A 10,724-nucleotide genomic window follows, 5' to 3' on the forward strand; every position below is an offset into this window, starting at 1 on the left:
GCCTGAGAGTTTAATACATAATATGGCTACAGGAAGAAAACCGGACAGATGATTGCACTTTATCATAATTCCCTATAGCATCATGTGCCAAGGAAATCACACATAAAACAAAAGAATGATATGCACCTAAAAGCACAAATATAATGTACAAAACCAGTCGCTCAGACATTTAACAAAGCTAAGCCAGTACTTAAAAAGTAGGACAGCCCCAAGGGTGTTACGAGGAGCCACAATCTTGTCTTCTGGTTGTTCTTCCCAAAGGGGACTTCAGAGAATTAAAGAGGGATTTTATTAACAATTATTATTGTTATAATTGTATTATATTATATTGTATTGTAAAGTATTTCAGAGTATATTTTATATACTATATTGTAAAGTATTTCAGAGACACACACAAGCTAAATCTTTCCACAGACATGCTATTCACTAACTCCATGAGAACCATTTGTTTGAAAAAAATGGTAACTTGCCCCTAAATAATCATATACAATAGTTAAAAAGCAGGAATGGAAGAGGTCACACCTCTGAACTTTAATACATTTTGGTCAAAATCCAGCCCTCAGCACCTGGCTCGAGCACCCAGAACATTTAACCTGGAAGTGCCATCCCTGTGGGAAGGGCTCATCCCTTCAGACATCTCTGCTGCTGCACGGGACACTGCAGCTCTCATGCAGCACAATACTCCCAGGAAAAAAAATAAAGGCTATGCACAACAGCATACTCTGACAATACCAAAGTCTTCCTCCTGGAGGCTGTTATGTAGGGCCCTAAGCAGTCAAACAACATGTGAAAACTCATCTCTTCACCTGCCCAGGAACCCTCCGGGCCTGAAAGGGCTAAAATTATTCCTCACCCCTTCTCTTTTCTCACTTGTCTTTCATTACATGAAAGCCTCTTCAGATTTCCTGAGGTTCGTGTCATAATTATTTACTACCTCCAAGTAACTGTTATATATATATGAAATTCTACTTTAAGAAAAAAAAAAATCTGTATTAATAGAAACAGCAACACATCCCAAATGCTACTGCAGACTCCTGATCATCCTGCATTACAACATGTTCCAACTATGTATTTTCAAAGGAACATGATCCAGCATTTTCAGTTTTTCATACAGCCTGGCAGTAATTGCGGTATCATTAACTTTTTCCCTCTTCCCCCCCCAACCCACCCCCCCTCATGCTACATGTTAATACACTGTACATCTGCTCAATTTCCACAAGGAACTACCTAAGTGTAAATACAAAATATGAAAACACCTGATCATACATAGCATTTTTTTTAAGTCTTACAGACCTTCCTACTCTTGCTGTTACCACCTTAACCAGGTTTTTCAGTACTCTGCTAACACTCAGAGCTTTCTAACAATTGCTTTCCTTATCTATTCATGCAATTGACATTTGCAGATTCTCAGAGATTTGATCTTTTCCTTCCTTGCAATTTATCTATAGAACACTAGAAAATAAACAGGTGCACGTGAGTCTATCACTGCACCTGGAATTTTTTATTTTTTATTGGAATAATCAACAGAACTGTACTGTTAAAATCGGTTGTTTCTTGATTAAATTGTCAAGCAACTTTGAAATAGCTCATTTTCTGAAAATCTGTTGTGTTTTTAACATACAATTTTTTAAGCTTGTTAAAATATTATGCCAAAAAAAAATGAGCTAAAGAATATTAAAATTAATGATGAAATTAACAACAAAAATTATGCCTATGGTCTTTTACAGATCACAGAATCCAGTTCAATAACACACATGCAGATTTATAATAAAACTAGTCTCACAAGACTACAGAACCCTTTAAAAGCAGCGTTTCTGCCATCTTCTATCATATGCCTATTGGCTTTTGCAGCTTGGTAGGTAGAGATCATTTGTATTTCATACAGCCAGTAGTCATTAAAGACACCTCCCCCAATATTTCTCTTAAATTGCATAAATTGGAAAATTGTTCATTTCCTCTTCCTCCAGCTCTGTTTTCATGTATGATGAATTTAGGGACATTTTGCAGAAAATGGGCAAGAGATTATCCTACATAAAGATATGCCTGCTGAAAACAATCCAATGAATTAAAAATAACCACGGACTGCAACTGACCTTTCCTATAAGCCAATATATCCCTATAGTTTTGACATGCCTTAGTAATTATTAGCATTTGTCTCAATGAAAACAACTGCAGAGTACAATATTTAGCATTTGTTTTGTATTATTTACAATTTCAGTGTTCTGTTTACAGAGGTTTATGATCCCAGCCTGGAAATCCTACTCAGATGAATAATTCAATCTTATGTAAGTATTCTGAATGAGAGCCACAGGACTGAGTCTTTCTAAACACAAGATAAACGGGTGGACAAACCATATAGATCAGTTTAGGTATTGGATGCATCCTTACTGGAGACAGCATGTCTGCTATCTGTAAAGGGTTTATACGCAGATGAGTACCATAACGCTGAATCCAAAGTCCTGACAAGATCCGAGAGCTCTGCAGTACTTCTGACGGAAGCGTATTACAATTAGAGTTACACTGCATGTTCCAATTCCTGCCCAAAGACAAAAATGTTCATCATCTCCAGCACCACTATGTGCATAAACACATTTTGCAATATTATGCTGCAAATGTTAATTCTAGTCAATACTCAGATCACAGACTAGAATGTATTAAATTTGGGTTTAGCTCTATCAGAAGGGGCATACGTATCCATCCTAAGTCCAGTTTTAAAATAAAATTATCGTGGTAATGTACAGCCCAGACACTTTTATTTATAAAACATGCTTTGTTAATTTTGATATTAAATAAGTGGAGAATTACAACTGTGAAAAATACTTCTGTGGCTAGCAACTTGTTTAGTTTTGAAAATTAAATTCTGTACATATGTATCAAAATCCTATTCATAAGGATTTGTAAATAACAACATATGAAATAAATATAAAGTGTTATATAAAAACATGTTTGAAATTATATGCATACATCTCTCAGAGCAGATACAACTACTGCCAACATCTTCCACACTGGTACATTTTATTTCCAGTTCAAATGCATAAAGGTTTGCATACAGGGTTTGGGAACAGGAATTTTCTGACATTTTAAGGATGTGGCCCTATGAACACTCAAGTAACTTTCCCCAGAGGTATATATAGTCCAAATCAGCCCCAAAGCTTCCCATCTTAGTAAAGCTGCTTACAACTCCGCAGAGTGAAGCCCTGAGTACAGACACAGATACACACAGTTAAATGAGATCTGGTTACCGATTTCACAATGTGGCATTCTGTACCAGACAAAGCAACAAAGGAAAGATGACTTCTTCTCCTGTGTGAGCTGTAAATACTAGCCATCATACCATTTAATAGGTTTATTTTATTAGTAGTACATATTTAAAGTCTTCAATGAAAGTTTCTTTTGAATGATGAAAGTCTGGTAAATTCTTAAAAGATAATAATCAGCGGTGCAGCCGTTCTTTGATGGTCTGTAATTACCCAACTGTCCATTACTGGAATGACAGCAGCAAACTACCATTCACTGTTAGTTTGTTTTTATTTATAACTTGTACTTTAGGTAAAAATGCATTAATTGCAAGCAAAACAAATTGCTTATTTGAAACACTTCCCATAGAGACTTACTTTTTAATGCATTAGTCTAGCTGACATATACATGACATTTTACATGGAGGTTAAACTGATGTAAATAAATGTAATTATTTGAAAGCAAACAGGATCCAATCTTATTTATTTCTGTATGGGTTTATCTTACATTTTCCACCAGTGTGTATCATGAACAAACAGTGAACTCCACAAATTCCAGGCAGCTACAGATTTTAAAACTTCCCACCGACTTGAAATTTGATGATAAAGCACTGTACTCTTATTTTTATATGATTTGCCTGAGGTAACATCTTGCGTAATCATTCTTACAATAATTACCCGCAAAACTGCTTAAGCAGGAGGAATGGCAAAAGGTTTGAATTTCACAAACTTTGGCTCCAGCAACACAAAGCTACAGATGAAGGCTGGGGCTCACAGGAGAGCTGCTGGCCCCGACATGGCGGCAGCGCTGTGCTGACCGGGCCCCTCTCCTTCCTCCCTGGGCACTGTGTGGTGCCTCCTGCCCCACCACCACCCACCATCCACCTCAAACCCACCTCCTTCCTCAGGACCAGCTTCTCTTCCCCCCCCTCTGCCCGTTTTCTCCCACTTCTTCCCTCAAAGTACCTCCACCGCCTGAGCCGCTACCTCAGCCTTCACATTGGTGCCTCACAGCCGCCATGTTGTGTGCGGCTGCGCCTCGACGACCTCCTGGCCCTTGGCTCTCCAGGAGAGGCAATGGCGGGCAGCCCCTTCTCCCCTACCTCCTCTGCACCGGCCCCTTGGGGCGACCAGCAGCCTCTTGTGGCAGCCCCCCTGCCATCATGGTCCTGAGCAAGTAGGAGGGCCTCAAGAGGCCACCGAGGGGAAATGGCGGTGGCTGCCAGGAGCCTCTGAGGGGCGCGGAGCGGTCCAGTTTGTGCTGCTGCTGCAGCACTGAAACCATCGGTTAGTGACGTGAAATTAGGTATCATATGTGCATATATGTGCTTATATATACCCCACAGGTGTGAAATACCATTTCCGTGTATCTTTCTTACTGAAAGATATCGATTTATGTGTAAAGCAAAACCTGGCCATTGCCAAGTAGCTCAAAATTATCTTGACCTAAGACCAGGGCAACTTCAAAAGCAATGATTAACTAAAAGGACACGCCAAAATTAATAGCTGTGATCCTTCAACTGTTAATAAAGGATTTAAATTTTTTGAATGTTATTTTTAAAGTTTTCTTATGTTCTTCTCATATTCTGTGCTGCATTCATTTCAATACTGCACAACAGCGCTTTTGAGACAAAGAAGAGGAAACAAATGGCTGTACACCAGAAATGACAAGAAGGAGCTGCCGAACCTCTGTGCTGCAGTGGACAACCTGATCCTGCCTCCTGCCAAAGACAAAAAGGGTTTTGCCACTGGTGTCACTGACAGCAGGATCAAGCTGCCCATGGCAGCAAGGTCTTGCAAACCAGGTAGGTGGTATGGTACAAGTTGTAGGACACACTGATCTGACTGCAGTCAGCAGAGAAAAAACAAACAAACAAACAAACAAACAGTTTGATGCACCAAACCATTTCAGCTGCTATTTTCATATTTTGCTATCACACAGGTCTTCCAGAAATTATTGAAAATAATATGTACATCTGAAATACAAAATGTCAGTTTTACATCCTGCCGGTTCTTGTAAGGAACAAAAGATCATAAAGTCCAATCAGTAATATTAACACACAGCTAAACAGTTAACCTTCTATGTGCTGAATAGTATCCTCAATGGTCGCTGTTTCAAACAAGGTAGGAGAATTACAAATTTCCCTAATCAAACCCAAATAGGGACATAGTTGATTTACATCGCCATCAGAGACACATTGACTGTTCTTCCTACTTTTGTATAAACGTGGAGGCATAAGCATGACTCTGTGTTATTCTTGCTCTGTTGGAGATGTTACCCAGAGGGTAGGGGTACTAGGCTCCCAGAGGCAGTCTCCTAAGAGACTGCATCTCATGTGCGTTTGCAGCAGCATTACTGCGCATGGGCTTGTCACAGTTTGACCCATATAATCCATTAACCCAACCAGAGATCAATTCCTGGGAGAAGTCTATCCCATTTTTTGAAAATTACTTTGTTGCCAGCATTGTAAATCTAGCAATAAACTGTTGCGAAACTCTATCCTCTCTCACATTTAAAAGAGCTTTGCAGAAAATGGATATTAGGGGATAGGGAGACACAGGGACATCTGTCTCCAAAATTTCAAGAGGAGCTTTTCTACCTGAGACTAAAATGCATTTTTATATTATTGAGTATTTATGTAAATAGTAGCACTTTTTTTTTTTTTAAGAATGATATTTTAACCATTATTTCTTTAAAATATAGACTTTTATATTTCTATAATTATATTTTGTGTGGTCATTTCAAAAAATATTTACAGCAATATCTTTGTCATAGCTATGTATTATCATCAAACATACATATTTATAACTCTCCATTTACTTGAATGCTCCACATAAATAAATGCTCAGTGCTTGTCATGTTACTTGTCTTGCTGTTAGAAAGAACAAAAGAAGAACAACAAAGAAAGAACACAAAAAATTTTTTACAATCTAAACTGAAAACATAAAAGTTAGCTGTTCCGACATTCAGTGGTAAGAACCACAAATTTGAAGGCAGTGAGACTGAGCTATGTTTTGCTTTCCTCATGCTTTTTAATACAATATGACAGGTGTCATGTGAATGGGGAGAATATTATTTAAATTTAATGTTATTTTTATTAATGTATTTTATATTGATAGACTAACTTAAAACCAGTCATCGTTATCTTTATAGTAAAATTCTAGCATGCAACTCTAGTGAGAAACTAGCCTTAATTTCTTTGCTCCAGTTACATGAACCTGGTCAGGGATACAGTTATATATACCCTGTCATGTGTCACAAGGGTCAGTATCTACTAATTCCAGTGGCTACTGTTACAATATTCAACCTCCAAAAGTTTCAGATCAGAAGCTGAAAGTTTGAGACATTTATGAGTGAGAACAGAGACTCCTAATTTAAAACGTGTGTGACTTTAATATAGCATTTGGGGGTTCAGAATGTTCCTATGTACTTTGCCTAATACTGCAATTTCACAATACTCCCTCACTTCCAGTCATAAAGCTATAGATTGATTTACCTTGCCTGTAAATTGTAAAGAACAGATCTCTATTAAAAGCGAATTTCTATGACTAAGTAACACACAAAATAGTTTTCCCTGATGCAAAGGCAGAATAAAAAAATAAAAATAAAAAAAAAAAGTAATCTAACCTCTAATTCCAGTGATAAGTTAGCATTTTTCACGGATGTGTATACTTTTCAGAAAGTACTTTAAACAGAATGATTCTATACTTGTCAATGATAACTCTGTTTATGTAAAATAATCTTATAACAGGTCACCAGAATAATCTGTCTTAATCAAAAACAGATTTATATCCATACAGTCCACTTATTCACTGACTGTAACAAAACATACAAAATGCATATATACATTATTCTAACTCTTGCATACACATTTGCCTTCTTTACACATGATATAATCATGAAAATGTATCATCTACTCCTGCTGGCACTGAAATCAGGGACACAATTTACATCTCTCACATTTTAGAAACTTTAGAAACCCTCTTATAAATGGGTATCATGTATATTTCACTAACTCTGAGTGTTCCACAGCTTGTTGGAAATATTTTTTCTTCATAATTAGCTCAGGAGGTTAAAATGAAACTCAGAAATGTATGAACATGCACAGTACTTTCCATGTTTTCCATAAGATTTTCCATAATTATGGCATAGACTAAAATAATCCAACCTGGAGCATTTAACAATTTTCATTAGTAAATTACTTTATAAATGGCAGTATTAAATAAAAATAGAAAACCTTTACAGTGTGATATCTCATTTTCTCTGGTGGGAATTAGTATGTTACTGATGAGCAGTGTTTGAAGCAAAATCTTTCTTTGTTATATCATGTGTACTCTCTTTTAAGCCAAAACTCAGCGTATGTACGGTAGTATAGCCACAAAAAGTGTGATAGAATATAATCAAACCTTCAGCCATTACACAGCCAAAATATCCTTGATTTACATGATTATTTTGCCTAAGGGTCTCACTCTTAATGTTTCGGCAGCCCTTTTTGTATAAGCAATATGAATAAATTAACTGACAAGGAAAATATTAAAAAAGTAACATTTTTAATAACGTGCAAAAGTTTAATGCATATAACGTAGTTATCTGGTTATGTTTTTGTATCAATGTCAATACCTTTTAGATGAGTAAGGTAAAGTCAAGAGGAACTTAAATTCTTTATATGGATTCTGCCTTAGATAAAAGGTCACATTTTATTCAAAGTATAAAAAAGAACATTAAAGTTTTAGTGAGACAGAATAGTGCAATAACTCAAGAAAATTAATACCATGAGCAGTTTCTCCTGTCTTTTTAACTGCAATGGTCAACAAAATAAATGAAGAACAACAAGAGAGAATCAATGCAAAGGCCTAGAGAGTAACTCCCATTTTTAAAACTATTAATTTTGTGCTCAATGTCAAAGGCAATGACAGTAAGCACTGAATAAATACAAAAGTTCTTTGGGATTACCGTTTTTTTTTTCAAGATGAAAAATGCACTGGCTTGGAATGTTTATTTGAACCAGCTGTATGGTATTACTATAGAGAGTCAGGAAGTTAATATATTCTTTGGAAGTCCAGTATCATAATAAGTTATTCTAGCAGTCAGAGTGAACGGAGGACATGCAATGTGATTTGGCAGCCCAAGCACAGATACTGCATCCACTCCTGAATTCAAGCTATGCAGCAGCTATAAGTTATCAGAACTGGGTCCTGCTCATAATTAGAAGAGTGACTGGTAGGAGAAAGGTGGAATCAGAAATAATATTGGCATTTACTAGAACACATGATGGGACTGATTCTCTCTGAAATTAACAGGATGAAATATTTCGACTGAAATCCCTCACATGGCAGGATAAGGCTTATCACTTACTGCACTTCTTTTCATTCATTATAGTATTTTATTCTGGGCACTTGTCCCCTATAATTTATGCAACCATGACCGAAGTCCTTACTGGTATAGTGCTGGCGACACAACAACATGTTGTGATATGAAGCACTGGAAAATCAAATAAATCTCTATTTTGACAGAAATTTCCAGGGCAAACTAATATGTAAGGGCTGCAGGGGAGAAAGGGTATAAACTCAGATATTCTGGTTAGGAAGAGCCATGAAATCTGTTTATATTCTGCATCTCTCCCATAAAACCATTAATGGTGAAATCCTTCATACCACTGCAATCAATCTCTCTGTAACTATTTAATAGCTATGCTGAGGCAAATCAAATTATTCTTATAATCAGGGATAAAATACAACACATTTTGCAATCTATCAAGTAGAAGATCACTTACTTGTACTATTAGTATCTAAAAATGAACTGTCATGCTTTGGTAATAATAATTTTATGATATGAGGTTTAAAGCAAATTAATTTAAGGTTAGTGTGGAATTTCAAGGCTATCTGCATATTCCTATGGCAAGACGATGCAGGAATGTGAGTTATGACACTGCAACGTCCAGGAATAATAGGGTAAGTTAAAGTTACCATAACAGATGTTTTGATTTTAAGTCTGCATTCCCTTACTCTATCTAATGTTGTCACAATCTTCTGGTTGCCTAAGTACGGGTTATTGTTATCAGCCACATCCCATCATTCTTCAGCAACTTTTCTAAAAAGGGAAAGGGGAATTTTCTTTGAGTGACAGACACAGAATTGTGACAGATGCCGAATTTATCATTTTTTATCCTCTGTCTGCCATGTAAAATACAATATGGAACAGTTCTGCAACACCTCTTCTTTGCAGAAAAGGACAAAAGCATCTTCCACAAAATACTACCTTCACCTAATTTTTTTTTGCCTCTATAGAGCAATACAGACATTAACCATGAACTGAAATCTTAACAAGTATAAAGAATTTGTCTGGATTTATTTATGCTTTAAAATGCCTTATGCTTTCAGCTACTCTATCTTCACTTTCTTTAAATTACATAAAATTTATTTTCCAAGATATGAACAGAGGCGTGTTAGAGCTTGGTTAATTAAAACAGTCTATTCATTAAATATATAGGAATGCAAAACGAAGTTATTCACTGGTAGAATTGGCACAGCTACATAGATCCCAACAGGGCTCTACCAGCTTGTTATAGCTTGTGATATTTTGGCCCATAACATTAGTCTAATACGTTGCCTTGTAAATAATAGATTAGATAAACAAGTACCAAGTACTCGGGTATGTATTTACATTTTAAAAGACATATTATATATATATACTTGATATGACAACTCACTTTAAGTTAATCATTTTTTTTACCATGCTCACAGACTATATAAAAAATGCACTAGATAATACTCTTTTGGGTCCAGCAGAGAATATGATAAATTCTGCCTATTTTTGGTTGTTTGTCTTTTTTTCTTCTGAAGGACCACAATGCAACGATAATTTATACTATGGTAACTATATATAATTAAATTAGATCGCCGCCATAAAATGCATGTTTGACCTCATTTCTATAGGCGAGATTCTCGTGGCGTTTTTCTGGGAGGATGTGTCGCCGCGGCTCTGATGATGTGAGCAGATGGCGGGAAGCACGGCGAAGGACCCTGCCTCCGCTCCTGACCACCATGAGCAGCCCAGCCTAATCAGCTCCGTAACTTCCGTGGCGTGAGCAGCTGATAGCACGGGGGACTAGCGAAACTACCAGGATGCTCAGCCCCAGAGCTGTTCCTTTCTCCTCTGACTCCTGGTCTTCGTAGCCACATTCAAGAAGGGGCTTGGACTTTGTGCCTAAGGATGGTCTTCGGTTTTACTCTGCCCCAGGAGGTGTGGGGAAAATCAGACCCTCAGACGTTTTTGAGATGTTTTTTGCACTTAGAATCAAGAAGGTGGCTGGGAAATGAAGGTCACAGTGAAACAGGGCAGAGGAAAAAGGTTTCTGTCAGTTTTCCCTGACACTGGAAGAACTCCACATATGAGTGCACTCTTTTTAGTTTCATCATATAGCATGAGAGAAAAATCCTACCGGAGAACCTCCCAGGGTTTCCAGGCTCTCAGATGGGCTTTGCCTC

The sequence above is a fragment of the Anser anser genome, assembly GCF_964211835.1.
Source record: "Anser anser genome assembly, chromosome: 2".
Classification (NCBI taxonomy): domain Eukaryota; kingdom Metazoa; phylum Chordata; class Aves; order Anseriformes; family Anatidae; genus Anser; species Anser anser.